This window comes from Crocuta crocuta, unplaced genomic scaffold, assembly GCF_008692635.1.
Source record: "Crocuta crocuta isolate KB4526 unplaced genomic scaffold, BGI_CrCroc_1.0 scaffold382, whole genome shotgun sequence".
In the NCBI taxonomy this organism is placed as follows: Eukaryota; Metazoa; Chordata; class Mammalia; order Carnivora; family Hyaenidae; genus Crocuta; species Crocuta crocuta.
In genome coordinates this window covers 280,861-294,490 of record NW_027531873.1, presented here as the reverse complement: position 1 = coordinate 294,490, position 13,630 = coordinate 280,861, and the positions used below count along the sequence as shown (strand labels likewise).

Sequence of the window (13,630 nt, the reverse complement as noted above, 5' to 3'; positions counted from 1 at the left end):
TCTCTCTCTCTCCCCTAGAAATAAATAAAACATTTAAAAAAAAAAAAAGAAAAAAGAAACAAGCCAAAGTACACATGGTGGAGAGTCCCAAATATCACTATGAGTAGGGAAATAAAATAACTAAAGCCACAACAAGAGAGACCAAAAGACACCATTAAAAGAACACTTCCTGAATGGACAGCCCTGGACAGTCAATGAGCCTTCTTTAATATAGCAGTACTTAGGGCGCCTGGGTGACTCAGTCAGTTGAGCATCTGACTTCAGCTCAGGTCATGATCTCACAGCTTGTGGGTTCGAACCCCGCATCGGGCACTGTGCTGACAGCTAGCTCAGAGCCTAGAACCTGTTTCAGATTCTGTATCTCTCTCTCACTCTGACCCTCCCCTGCTCATGCTGTCTCTCTCTCTCTGTCTCTTATAAATAAATTAAAAATATATATATTAAAAGTATATATATAGTAGTACTTGCATGTGCAGAGCACATAACAAGCTTTTAAAACTGACAAGAGAAAGAAAGCTAGCTAAAATGACGAAACAGAAGAACTCTCCTCTACAGAAACTCCAAGAAGTGACAGTTAAAGAACTGTTCAGAACAGATAGAAGCAACATAAATGAACAAGAATTTAGAACAACAGTCACAAAATTAATCGCTGGCCTTGAAAAAAGCATGGAAGACATCAGAGAAGTTATTGCTACAAAGACCATGGATCTTAAAAATAGTTGTGAAGAATTAAAAAATGCTATAAATGAGGTGCAAAATAAAATAGAGGCATCCAATTCACGGACTGAAAAGTCAGAGAGGAGAATAGGAGAATTAGAGGACATAATTATAGAAAAAGAGGAAGCTGAGAAAGAGAGATATAAACTGATTCAAGAGCACGAAAGGAGAATTCGAGAACTAAGTGATACAATCAAATGGAACAATATCCAATTCACAGGAATTCCAGAAGAGGAAGAGAGAGGGAAAGGTGCTGAAGGAATCCTTGAACAAATTATAGCTGAGAACTTCCCCAATCTGGGGAAGGAAATAAACATTGAAATCCAAGAGGCACAGAGAACTCCCATCAGACGTAACCTGAATCCATCTTCTGCATGACATATAGTGAAACTGGCAAAATATAAGGACAAAGAGAGAATTCTGAAAGCACTTGGAATAAAAAGGCCCTAACATACAAATGGAGACCTATCAGGGTGGTTACAGACCTATCTGCTGAAAACTTGGCAAGCCAGAAAGGAATGACATGAAATCTTCAATGTGGTAAACAGGAAAAATATTCAGGCAAGAATCTTTTATCTAGCAAGCCTGTCTTTCAGAATAGAAGGAGAGATAAAGGTCTTCCCAAATAAACAAAAATTGAAAGAATTCATCACCACGAAACCAGCCCTACAAGAATCCTGAGAGGGACTCTCTGAGGGAAATGTTGCAAGGAACACAAGGTACCAGAGACACCACTATAAGCATGAAACCTACAGAGAACCCAATGACCCTAACCCCATATTTTTCAATAATAACACTGAAAATAGACTAAATGCTCCAATCAAAAGACACAGGGTAGCAGAATGGATTAAGTCAAAAGAAAGCTGGAGTAGCCATACTTATATCAGGCAAACTGGACTTTAAAGTAAAGGCAGTAACAAGGGATGAAGAAGGGCATTATATAATAATTACAGGGTCTATCCATCAGGAAGAGCTAATAATTATAAATATCTATGCACTAAATTCGGAAGCACCCAAATACATAAAACAATCACAAACAGAAACAATCTTATTGATAAGAATGTGCTAATAGCAGGGGACTTTAATACTCCACTTACAGCAATGGATAGATCAACTAGACACAAAATCNAGACAGCGTGAGCAGGGGAGGGCCAGAGAGAGAGGGAGTCACAGACCGAAACAGGCTCCAGGCTCTGAGCTGGCAGTCAGCACAGAGCCCAACGCGGGGCCCGAACCCACGAACCGCGAGATCACGACCTAAGCGAAAGTCGGACGCTTAACCGACTAAGCCACCCAGGCGCCCCATAGACCAGATGGATTTCACAGTTATATTTAGAATTCTACATCCTGAGGCCATGGAATTCACTTTTTTCTCAAGTGCGCTTAGCACATATTCTAAAACAGATCACATACTGGGTCATAAAGCAGCCCTCAATAACTAAAAAAGAACTGAGATCATACCATGCACACTTTCAGATCACAATGCTATGAAACTTGAAATCAACCACAGGAAAAAGTCTGGAAAACCTCCAAAAACATGAAGGTTAAAGTACACCCTACTAAAGAACGAATGAGCCAGTCAGGCAATTAGAGAAGAAATTTAAAAATATACGGAAATAAATGAAAATGAAAATAAACAATCCATACTCTTTGGGATGTGGCAAAGGCAGTCTTAAGAGAAAAGTACATTACACTCCGGGCCTATTTCAGGAAACTACAAAAAGTGCAAATACAAAATCTAACAGCACACCTAAAGAAACTAGAAGCAGAGCAGCAAGAGCATCCCAAACCCAGAAGAAGAAGAGAAATAATAAAGATCAGGGCAGAAATAAACAATATAGAATCCAAAAAACAATTGAACAGATCAATGAAACCAAGAGCTGGTTTTTTGAAAAAACAAACAAAGTTGATAAAACTCTGACCAGGGTTCTCAAAAAGAAAAGAGAGAGCACCCAAATAGATAAAACCATGAATAGAAATGGATTTATTACTACCAATCCCTCAGAAATACAAGCAATTATCAGGGAATACTATGAAAAATTATATGCCACAAACTGGACAACCTAGAAGAAATGAACAAATTCCTAAACACACACTCACTACCAAAATTCACACGGGAAGAGATAGAAAATCTGAACAGACCCATAACTAGTGAAGAAATTGAATCAGTTATCAAAAATCTTCCTACAAATAAGAGCCATGGGCCAAATGGCTTCCCTGAGGAATTCTACCAGACATTTAAATCAGAATTAATATCCATTCTTCTCAAGCTATTTCAAAAAATAGAAATCAAAGGAAAACTTCTGGACTCATTCTACGAAGCCAGCATCTCTTTGATTCCCAAACCAGACAGAGACCCAGCAATAAAAAAAGAGAACTACAGGCCAATAACCCTGATGTATATGGATGCAAAAATCCTCAACAAGGTACTTGCAAATCAAATTCAACAGCACATAAAAAGAATTATCCAACACGATCAAGTGGGATTAATTCCTGAGTTACAGGGCTGGTTCAATATTCACAAATCAATCAGTGTGATATATCACATTCACAAAAGAAAAAAAAACCATATTATCCTGTCTATAGATGCAGAAAAAGCATCTGACAAAATACAGCATCCCTTCATAATAAAGACCCTCGAGAAAGTCGGGATAGAAGGAACTTACTTAAACATCATGAAAGCCATCTATGAGAAGCCCTCAGCTAACATCATCCTCACTGAGGAAAAACTGAGAGTTTTCCCCCTGAAATCAGGAAAATGACAAGGATGTCCACTCACACCACTGTTGTTTAACATAGTGCTGAGAGTCCTAGCATCAGCCAGCAGACAACAAAAGGAAATAAAAGGCATCAGAATTGGCAAAGATGAAGTCAAACTTTCACTTTTCACGGATGACATGATATTCTACATGGAAAACTTTACAGACTCCACCAGAAGTTTACTTGAACTGATCCAAGAATTCAGCAAAGTTGCAGGGTACAAAATCAATGTACAGAAATCAGTTGCATTTTTATACACCAATAATGAAGCAACAGAAAGGGAAATCAAGAAACTGATCCCATTCAAAATTGCACCAAAAAAAAAAAAAAACACATGCAATATCTAAGAATAAACCTAACCAAAGATATAGGAGATCTGTATGATGAAAACTATAGAAAACTTATGAAGGAAACTGAAGAAGACACAAAGAAATGGAAAAGCATCCCATGCTCATGGATTGGAAGAATAAATATTGTTAAAATGTCATTACTACCCAAACCAATCTACAGATTCAATGCAATCCCAATCAAAACTGCACCAGCATTCTTCTCAAAGGTAGGGCAAACTATCCTAAAATTTGTATGGAACCACAAAAGACCCCAAATAGCCAAAGTAATATTGAAGCATAAAACCAAAATGGGAGGCATCACAATCCCAGACTTTGGCCTCTACTACAAAGCTGTAGTCATCAAGACAGTATGGTATTAGCACAAAAACAGACACATAGACCAATAGAACAGAATAGAGAACTCAGAATTAGACCCACAAATGTATGGCCAAATAATCTTTGAAAAAAGCAGGGAAGAGTATCCAATGGAAAAAAGACAGCCTCTTTAACAGATGGTGCTGGGAGAATTGGACAGCAACGTGCAAAAGAATGAAACTAGATCATTTTCTTACACCATACACAAAAATAAACTCCAAATGGATAAAGTACCTGAATGTGTGACAGGAAACCACCAAAACCCTAGAGGAGAAAGCAGGAAACAACCTCCTCTCCTCAGCCGCTTCTGCACGGCAAATAATCCATAAAACTAACAGGTAACTGGCAGAATGGGAAAAGATAGTTGCAAATGTCATATCAGATATAGGGCTAGTATCCAAAATCTATAAGGAACTCACCAAACTCTACACCTGAAAAAACAAATATTCCAGTGAAGAAAGGGGCAGAAGACATGAACAGACACTTCTCCAAAGAAGACATCCAGATGGCCAACAGACACATGAAATGATGCTCAGCGTCCCTTATCAGGGAAATACAAATCAAAACCACACTGAGATACCACCTCACGCAGGTCAGAGTGGCTAAAATGAATAAATCAGGAGACTCTAGATGCTGGTGAGGATGTGGAGAAACGGGCACCCTCCTACACTGTTGGTGGGAATGTAAACTGGTGTAGCTGATCTGGAAAACCGTTTGAAGGTTCTTCAAAAAATTAACAAGAGAACTCCCTATGAGCCAGCAATAGCACTATTAGGAATTTACCCAAGGGATACAGGAGTGCTGATGCATAGGGGCACTGCTGTTCATAGCAGTAGTTTCAACAATAGCCAAATCATGGAAAGAATCTAAATGTCTATCAACTGATGAATGGATCAAGATGTGGTTTATATATACAATGGAATACTACATGGCAATGAGAAAGAATGAAATCTGGCCATTTGTAGCAACGTGGATGGAACTTGAGGGTGTTATGCTGAGCAAAATAAGTCAGGCAGAGAAAGACAGATACCATATGTTTTCACTTATAAGTGGAACAGCAGAAACTTAATGGAGGGCCATGGGGGAGGACAAGGGGAAAAAACAGCTAGGGAGAGGGAGGGAGGCAAACCATGAGAGACTCTTGAATACTGAGAACAAACTGAGGGCTGATAGAGGTGGGGGAGATGGAAAAGGGGGTGATGGACATGGAGGAGGGCACTTGTCAGGATGAGCACTGGGTGTTATATCAAAACCAACTTGACAATAAACTAAAAAAAAAAAATATATATATATATATATATATATGCCAAAGACAAAATTTTTAGTAAAACATGAAAAAAAAAATAAATAAAAATTACAATCCTGTAATTAACCAAAAATATAAAAAATAGGCAGAAGATTTGAATATTTTTCCAGAGAAGTCTTTGAACATTTTATAAAGAAGACATACAGATGGCCAACAGATACATGAAAAAATGCTCAACAGTCTTAATCATCTGGTATATGCAAATCGAAAGCAAACTGAGGTTCACTCCACACCTTTTGAAGGATTATTATCAAAAAGAGAAGACATTACAAGCGTTAGTGAGGATGTGAAGAAAAGGAAACTCGTACATTTCTGGTTTTCACCACTGCAGAAAACAGTATGGGCATTCCTTAAAAAATTTAAATATAACTATTGTATGATCCAGCAATTCCATTTCTCAGTATTTATCCAATGAAAACGAAAACACTAACTGGGAAAGATATATGCACTCTCATATTCATTGCAGCACTGTTTACAATAGCCAAGACATGAAAAAACCTTAAGTGTCCAGAGAGCAGCCAGCCCAATGTGAGGCCTGAACTCATGAACCGCAAGATCATGACCTGAGCTGAAGTCACACACTCAACTGACTAAGCCACGATGCACCCCTCCATTGCATCTTATTGCAACCATGTAATAACCACTTGAAAAAAACCACAAAACGCAGTAGATTTTCATATATACATGTGTATGTCTGCTTGTTAGCAGATCTTACACACTGGCCAAAAGTTTGTTCACAGAAGTATTTCCTAACCTCATCTACTGGCAATGTCTACCTGAAAGATTATTCAACATTCAAATAAAGATTAGTATATGGAGAAAAAGAACAACATATGGAGGCCTATTATAAGAAAGTGCAGTAGAAGGAAAAATGCACAATGCTGAGAAAAGTCAAGGCATAAAAACATTTTAGAATACATATTGACTCTCTGAAGAAAAAAATAGAAGAACGGAAATGAGTGGAATCTGTAGGACTGAAGAAGAAAATATACAATAGCACTGTACTCTATTTGATAAAGTTCTTTCCTATGGAGGTATAGGTTAACCATTCTGATAGTGCTATGTATGTATATTGGAACTGAACAATAAGTAAATGTACTGCAGATCGTGAGAACAGGTTTCTTAATGTCTGAGTAGGAGTTTTCAGATAATTAAAGGAAAAAAGCTAGAATGGCTCAAGTGGTAATGAATTAGAGTTGGAGATATCAATATGAACTTGTGTGTAGCTTAATACAAGTAAAGGTGGTTACATACAGAAATATATATAGATATTTATATATACAGGGATTAGTATACACACATATATTTCCTAGCTCTGTCAGCTGAGTTGCCGTAGAAGCAAGGATATCCCAGGACCAACAACAACACTTGGCTCCCAGGTCTCAGTTTCTAATACCATACTTCAATAAAAGGAACCAGAGCTCCATGGAAAAATGACTAATTCTAAAAGCTGCTGAAAGAAATATGAAAGATGAGCCTGGAGCATCTCAAGTACTAGAAAGTAAGTAAGAGGTGAAAAACAAAAGCACACTTACTGGGGCACATCAAAAGCACACAGGAGTCAAGCAAGAGAGTTCCCAATGGCCAAAGCTGGAACAATATTAGTAATAAATAACCCAACTATAAAATTAATACCCAGAGGCTATACCGATATACACAACTGACTCAAACAATAAATAAATGGGGTGGAATAGACAAATCCCTATACAGAAGATTCCAAATAATTTGTGTAGATATTCAGTCCTCTAGGAGGTACAGCAGAACTCTCTCCCTTGAGTTTGGGCTCTGCATAATGAATTCCTTACAAAAAAGTATATACAGGAAAAAGGAAAAAGAATAAATTTATAGTAGAGAAACCTGAAAAAAATACCTCACTAAAGTGATCAAAGATAACACCAATAATGACAGGTCACATTCATAGTATGTACCTTTGAAATGATGTGGTAGAAATAGCACTTTATCTCTGATTTTCTTTCTCCAAACCCATAACCCCAGTCTAATCATGAGAAGAATTCTTACAGACAAATTCTAATAGATGGGCTTCCTATAAAATACCTGACCAGTACTCCTCAAATCTGTAAAGGTCATTAAAAACAAGTCTCAGAAACTGCCACAGCCAAGAGGAGCCTCAGGAGATATGATAACTAAATGTAATGTGGCATCCTGGATGGGATCCTGGGTCAGAAGAAGGATATTAAGTAAAAATTAAAGAGGTCTGAATAAAGTATGGACTTCAGTTAATATATCTATGTTATTTCATTGACTGTAAAAAATGTACCATATTAATTTGTTACTAATAGGGGAAACGGGTATGGGGTATATGGGAATTCTCTGTACTATGTTCTCAAATTCAGTAAGCAAGGTTTTACTTTGAAAAGTCAACACCCACATTAAAAGCCTTAGTTCTCCTCAGATGTTTATTGAATTTATTTAGGAAAGAACTTTTTGTGGGAGTAAGGCACTGAAGCTGAAGTGCTTCTTTATATAAGTGGGAAGGGAAATGGGAAGTTGGGGAAATGACTGAAATAGATGTTACGCTTGATTCCTATGTTCTCTCTGACTCTCACTCCCACGCTGTTGGAACTGCTTGTGAAACAAATAGGCAGTTTCCACCTCCACTGTGGTTACCTCATAGTACATTTTCAGTTGTGGCCTTTTCTACACTGTTTCTTAAAAACTATGTTTCTCTCCACTCTCCATTCTGTAGAGATGTACTGACACCATTTATATGTTCCTTAGTATCCCCTTTATATGTCTGCCGGACACAGGGCAAAGTGGATCAACTGAAGGAAGAATATTTGAGACGCAACACAAGCCTTCTCTAAAGCTTAAGGAAAGCACGGGTTCATTAAAAAACAAAAGTTTCAAAGTGCTTAAGAGGGATCACGGACTCCCAGCAAAAGAATAAACTATAGGCCCAGATACTTTTTAAATTAACATAAAGGGAGGCCATCGAGGGCAGGGGAGGTGGGAAGTTCACAGGCAAAATGTTAAAAATAAAACGAAACACCAAGGAAGCACAAAAATTAAAAAATTAAAGGTGGAAAGAATAACAAGGATATCCACTGTAATGCTAAATATACTAGGTAAAAATTTTCACTATATAAACACTCAAGAGACATCCAAAACAAAAAAACAGCAAAGTTACAAATAAAGGGATGATTAAAAACATAACAAGCAAATGTAAACAACACACAGGGAGATGAGGAATTAAAAGCTCACAGGATGTCTGGGTGGCTCAGTTGGTTAAGCCTCTGATTTGGTTTCAGCTCAGAGCATGATTTCCCAGTTCATGAGTTCAAGCCCCCATCAGGTTCTGTGCCCATGGTGCAGAGCCTGCTTGGGATTCTCTCTCTCTCTCCCTCTCTCTCTGCCCCTCCATGGAGCACTCGCGAGTGTGTGCTCTCTATCTCAAAATAAATAAATAAAAACTTAAAAAAATAAAAGCACAAATGTATTAAAGTAGAAAGGAAACTTTAAATGACTAAAGGTACAACTTATAATGAAATATGACTTATTAAATGTACCAAATAACATAACTGGAATATGTTTATGGCAAAATCCTCTGAAAACAAAAGATGAAATCAACAAGGACATAACAAACAAATCCTTAGCAGATAAGCTATACCCTTAAGAGATAAACTAAATCCTTAATCCTTAACAGATAAACTAAAATTAAGTAATAATAATATAGTAGATATGAAAAATGTGGTTTGTGTGATAGGATGTAGTTTCTATTTAAGCACTTACGAAAATGTTTGCAAAAGCTACTATGTAGCAGGCTACAAAAAAACTCCTCAATAAATAAAAAGTATCTACCAGTGAAGAGACTACATTTATTATCAGAATGAAAGCTAGAACTTAACACAGACAAAAAACATTCTCAACTAATTTGAAATTTAAACTTTGCTTCTAAAATACAACTCAAAGACAAAAACAGTGCACATCAAAATCTACAGAGCACAGCTCAAGCTCCACGTTAGACAATGTCAAAGCCTCACATGTACAATTAAACAAGAATGAGATAAATTAAGCATTCAACTCAAAGTTTGAAAAAGCAACAAAATATACTGGGAATTTATAGGTTAAATAAATTAATAAATAATTGGGTATCAATGACTATAGAGCTAGGAGGGCAGAGATGTTTAGGATGACATGCTTGCATTTAAGACTTCAAAAGGGAACAATCTGGGTGACAGAACGTCCAAGGTATGTATGACTGTGACTGCGAGAAGTTTAAGTGATCTGTAAGCGATGAATACGGGAATAAACAAAGCCAAGAACTGCTAAAGTTTAAACTCTAGAGTACTGAGCAGACGCCTTTCAGGACGATGGTGGCAGTCAGAATGAAGAGTTAACTGAGCCACTACCACTGGAAGGCAGGGTTCAGTAAGGCGCAGCGTTAAACAACCAGGTGACACCGGTTCAAAGGATTATATAGCAAGGAAGAAAAATTGAACAGGTGCCAATTATGGAGGAAAAGCAGTATTTGTCGGTGAAGAGAGTTGTTTTAAACCTCATAGGTAGGGCAGCAGCTTGAGGTGAAGGAAACAGCTTTGGAGATTAGCGCAGAGGAACAGAAAGCAGTCTGCAAATGAACCATCTGAAATAAGAAAGATGCCTTCAAGTTTTACTGTTCAGAGTAGGAGCCAGGGAAGACTAAGAAAGAAGGCAAGCTGGAATGAAGTTTTCCCCATTTTCTTTTTCAGCCGATGGATCCAGTCACACTCGGTACTTCCATGAGGAATCAATACCAGTCATTCCCTAGCCCACTGATGAAGACACTTTCCCTAGGTCAAGCGCCTGCACGTTGCCCCCGTTACAGACTGTAAGAGAGGGCTGCACTAAAAGCTGCTCGTGCCTACTATCCCACGCACCGACTTCCTTCCGCAGCCCACGCCTTCCCCGCCACCGGTGACCCCGTCCAGGTGGTCCCGCAGAGACTGCGGGAATCCGCGTAACTGTGCACAAGCCAACGCCCTCCAGCGGGATTCCCAACTCCGCGCACCCACATCCCCGTCGCCGGCTAACACCGGCGATACCTGTGGGCACGGCTCCCAGCCGGCGTTCTGTTCACTCACACCGAGGCGCCACTTCCAACAGGAGTCACAGAAGTCGCTGGCCTAGCGGGCTGACGGAGCCGGCATGGGTAATCACGCCAGAGCTAAGAAACCGTAACCACACCCGTCCGTTAAACGCCACTGCCCCCCGCCCTGGGTCTCCTAAAGGTCAACGCGCGCCCTCAGCGCACGCAGGCGCACTAGCCCTGGAAGGAGCCCCCAGCAGCCCCCGCGGCCCCAGTCTGCAGAGTAGACTGGGGGCTTCTCCCAGTCCCGCCCCCTTCCTCAGGCCCCGCCCCGTCCGTAGACTTGCGTCCAACCCCAGGGCCATGAATGGATGGACGCGGGCTTACTATGGGAGGGTGGAGGTGAGGGTGAAACTCAGGGAGAAAGACGTTTCAAACATTCTTCACTTCCTCCATCCCATCCGGGAAAAGTTCCCAAAGTCTTCCTCACCTTCTCCGTACTACCCTAACCCCGCTTGCGTGGAACCAAATAATGTGACAGAATTTCGAAAAGATAACAATGTGTATATAACATTATTTTCACTCATTTTATTGATTCACTCATTCATTCATTCTGTTTTGCAACCAAGTAAAAAGTCTTGTGGAAGTTCATGAGTTCAGTTTCGGCTGAGCTGGGTATGAGATACTCTGTGACATCCAAAAAGAACTATCAAATAGGCACACCGGCCTAGGAGTCTGGAGACCTTAGAGGTGTCTGGGGCCAGAGGTGTCAAATTTGTGTCAGTTCTGGGTAGATGATAGTTGATACCAGGAGTGAGGATGACATTGTAGAAAGGGAGAACAAAAAAGAGAAAATACTAAAATGAAAGGGCCCAGGATTGAACCCCAAAGGAAGAACTCAAACTAGTAAATCAGAGAGAGCTCGGCAGAGAGGGAGCTTCACATCTAGACCACGAGTTGACCAAAATAAAACAAAAGGGGAATTAGAAATTTTTTGCCAAGCTCTTCTGTGCTCACTACTATCATAAGCAAATTATAAATATCATCTCACTCATCACCACAACACTATAAGGTAGAGATTATCATTCCCCAATTTGTTGAAACTAAAATCTGGCAAAGCTAAGCTACAAGCTCAAATCATTTCATACTTGTATCACTGCTATTTACTCAATGTTTCAATACTTAGAGGGCCATTAGCAAGTTATGACAGAATTGTTGAATGACACTTTCCAAGATTGGAGGTATGGTGTGTGCTATGAATTGTTTGCAATGAGGTTGACCTTTAAAAAAGTCACATTAAATAGGTTAGGCAAAATCAAAATTTTAACTTGTAAGTATTGTCAGTAAACAGGCTGGAATGTGATCTATAGCTGATTAAAGAGCAGGGAAATGGGAAAAGCACAAAGTAGGAGGGAGAATGACCAGCCGTTCTCCTCTCATACCTCTCCTAAATATGAGGTTTCTGACCACGTACTTTCAGAGGTCCACTTGAAACACTGACACTGCTCTCTAATTGAACAGGGCAATTTTCAGGTTACAGACACCTCACTAAAGGTTTTTTTAGTTTATTTTTTTAAGTTTATTTATTTTGAGAGACAGAGAGAGTGGGGAAAGGGCAGAGATAGAGGGAGAGAGAGAGTATCCCAAGCAGGCTCTGCACTAGCAATGCAGAGTCTGACACAGGGCTCTAACCCACCAGCTGTGAGATCATGACCTGAGCTGAAATCAAGAGTCGGTCGCTTAACTGATTGAGCCACTCAGGCGACCCTGGTCCGGATATTTTTTAATGGAACAATCTTATAAGGGCTCTTGCAGTATATGACTTTTATTGTAAAGGTAAAGCTAACTGGGACTTGATCCTTAGGATGTATATAGTTGTTTGCTACAGACTCCATTTCCTTCTAGCATTATGAAAGCCAGGTCTTCTGAATTAGAATTTAATTCAGCATACATAGAAAACTTAAGTCAACACCTTTCCTAGGCCACATATTCATTCAACAAATTTTTATTGAGGATATAATATGTGGTTAGTACAGACATGGTACTAGCAATAGGGGATATGTTAGTAAACATAATCAGATGAGGAGTGTCTTAATTCCCAACAGAAGCATTCCCTATGCTAAGCTATTATATCTCTTTACTCAACATTCTGTGTTCTACATGTCCTCAGAATATTGTGTTACGTACATTATGAGTTATACTGGTCAGTTTGGAATTTGTAGGTTGTCAAGACGTTAGTGGGGGTGATTTGGTTTCATAGGCTATGGATAAAGGATATTTGTCAATTTTTGACTTCTGATCATTTGAGTACCTTTTCCATATTTATTGTCTTCTGTGAATCATGTGCTAGTTACAGCCTATCTCCCTCCATAGAAGCCAAATATATCTGAAATTCACTTTCTTTGGCTTTATTGCCGCTATGGTATAGCATGTAACTTGGACCAATCAATTAGATACACTCAGTCTAGACTGAATTAAGAGCCAGTGACATGAAAAAGCAAGGACAGCAAACGATTTCTTTTCTTTTTTTTCAAATAGACTTTACTTTTTATATCAGTTTTAGACTTGCAGAAAAACTAAGAAGTACCTTATTTCCTATATACTCACTTTTCCTTATTATTGATATCCCATTATTATTGTGGTATTTTTGTTACAAATAAGAAAATCCGCATTGGGATCTTATTATTAACTAAAATTCATACTTCATTTGGATTTTCTTTTTTGTTCTTTTCTTTCCTTTCCCCTTATATCCTTTTTCTGATGTAGGATCCCATCCAGGATGCCACTTTACATTTAGTTGTCATGTCTCCTTAGGCTTCCTTGGCTGTGACAGTTTATCAGACTTGGTTTTTTTAATGTTGGTTTTTTTTTTTACTTTTTGTTAAATTTCTGGGAGAGAGAGAGACAGCGTGAGCTGGGGAGGGTCAGAGAGAGAGGGAGACACAGAATCAGAAACAAGCTCCAGGCTCTGAGCTGGCTGTCAGCACAGAGTCCAATGCGGGGCTCAACCCAAGAACCATGAGATCATGGGGCGCCTGGGTGGCTTAGTCGGTTAAGTGTCCGACTTTTGCTTAGGTCATGATCTCGCGGTTCGTGGGTTCGAGCCCCGCGTCGGGC

The 13,630-nt window shown here is 39.2% G+C and overlaps 1 protein-coding gene across 1 annotated transcript in view; it reads right to left on the bottom strand.

The window, feature by feature from the left end:
• The window catches only part of ZNF215 (zinc finger protein 215), a 38,192-nt gene extending 27,505 nt beyond the window's left edge, over window positions 1–10,687 (bottom strand). The window contains exon 1 of the mRNA XM_077772874.1: window positions 10,530–10,687. The gene's annotated coding sequence lies outside the window, so the exon portion shown is untranslated. The remainder of the gene's footprint in view (window positions 1–10,529) is intronic.
• Between the last annotated feature and the right edge of the window lie 2,943 nt (window positions 10,688–13,630).